Source organism: Procambarus clarkii, chromosome 8 (assembly GCF_040958095.1).
Source record: "Procambarus clarkii isolate CNS0578487 chromosome 8, FALCON_Pclarkii_2.0, whole genome shotgun sequence".
NCBI lineage: Eukaryota > Metazoa > Arthropoda > Malacostraca > Decapoda > Cambaridae > Procambarus > Procambarus clarkii.
The window spans coordinates 48,650,754-48,652,776 of record NC_091157.1 but is presented as its reverse complement, the minus strand read 5'-3'; positions in this window follow the sequence as shown (position 1 = coordinate 48,652,776).

Genomic DNA, 2,023 nt, shown 5'->3' with positions numbered 1-2,023 from the left:
AAATCTCATAATGTTAGAGTAATTGAAGGAGGTGTTTCAGCTTCCGGTGCGTTTTAAGGAGAGGAGTCGCGACGCATCGTACTGGGATTTGTCTTCCAGTTTTTCCACCTTCTGGAATATTTTTCCACCTCTCGGGTTCGTGTCAAAGACACTTGAGACATCTGGCTGGATTGTGTATTAATCTGACATCAGTCCACAGTACTAAATGTGTTTGTGAATTGGAGCTAACTCGTGAGATTGAATCGAAATAATATTATTATTAAAGTAACAACTATTAACTATTATTTATAATACTAGAGGTGGGCAGGTGTTTGTGTTCCCTCGACACATGTTTAACTTCTCGTGTCTTGAAAGAAGCAAGATCTCTGTTGCTCATATTGGGATCCAAGATTGCTCGAGGTGTTTCGGAAGACAGAGCGGACGAGTCAGTATTTGGGAACACTTGCTACTTGGAGTGTTCCATTCTGATACGGCCTTGCTTCATACCGGGTCGGCGTTCGAATCTTGGGGGTTCTAGTGGTTGGGTGTTGTTACTTCTCTCTGTCCTCATATCCCAACTCCTATAGCGCCCATATATCCCAACTCCTATAGTGCCCTCACATCCTGAGCTGGAAATCGTTAAGAGGTTGGTCTTAACATACAACAAAGAGTTTAAGAGCTCTGAACCGTTATTAATCAGCAAACCAAGTCGCCAACCTTGAGGAAAGATGCATAGGTTTCGTAAGTGTGACATTTCAGTGGTGAATCCTGGTCCAGCTTAGCCTACTAAGTCCTATATTTGATCCCGATCCACAGCTTAATGCCCCAGCTTACACCACATCAACATTGGTTTAGTCGCGGCCTCGTAAATTTCAGCTTTGTCCTCAATGTCGTAATTTCACTGGTAACGTTTCAACTGCATACCTGTGCCTTCATCAGATTTGCATTTGAACAAAACATAAAACATTGGGAACACAAATTTAAATTCCATGACAAGCTACGATGTAACCCAAACTATTATATTGCAACGTTAAATTGTAGCTTGTCCTGCATTAAAATTTACGCTCTCTGATGTTTCCCGTTTTGTCCCAATGCGGATATGAGGGCCTCTGGCCTGGACGTCGTCCTCATCAATACGAGGGCCTCTGGCCTGGACGTCGTCCTCATCAATACGAGGGCCTCTGGCCTGGACGTCATCCTCATCAATATGAGGGGCTCTGGCCTGGACGTCGTCCTCATCAATATGAGGGCCTCTGGCCTGGACGTCGTCCTCATCAATACGAGGGGCTCTGGCCTGGACGTCGTCCTCATCAATACGAGGGCCTCTGGCCTGGACGTCGTCCTCATCAATACGAGGGCCTCTGGCCTGGACGTCGTCCTAACCAATACGAGGGCCTCTGGCCTGGACGTCGTCCTAACCAATACGAGGGCCTCTGGCCTGGACGTCGTCCTAACCAATACGAGGGCCTCTGGCCTGGACGTCGTCCTAACCAATACGAGGGCCACTGGCCTGGACGTCGTCCTAACCAATACGAGGGCCACTGGCCTGGACGTCGTCCTAACCAATACGAGGGCCTCTGGCCTGGACGTCGTCCTAACCAATACGAGGGCCTCTGGCCTGGACGTCGTCCTAACCAATACGAGGGCCTCTGGCCTGGACGTCGTCCTAACCAATACGAGGGCCTCTGGCCTGGACGTCGTCCTAACCAATACGAGGGCCACTGGCCTGGACGTCGTCCTAACCAATACGAGGGCCTCTGGCCTGGACGTCGTCCTAACCAATACGAGGGCCTCTGGCCTGGACGTCGTCCTAACCAATACGAGGGCCTCTGGCCTGGACGTCGTCCTAACCAATACGAGGGCTCTCTCTGAGCCCCCAGGCCTCATCAATGTGACATCACTACCTATAGTGCTCAACCTCATAGAATAAACGTCACACAAAAAGGAAAAGCTAAACAATTGACAAGTTTCTCAAGTTTTAACAACACACTCTCCCCACCCCAACATGGAAGGCTAAGAAATGTGCATGTTGCTTAATTAAGTC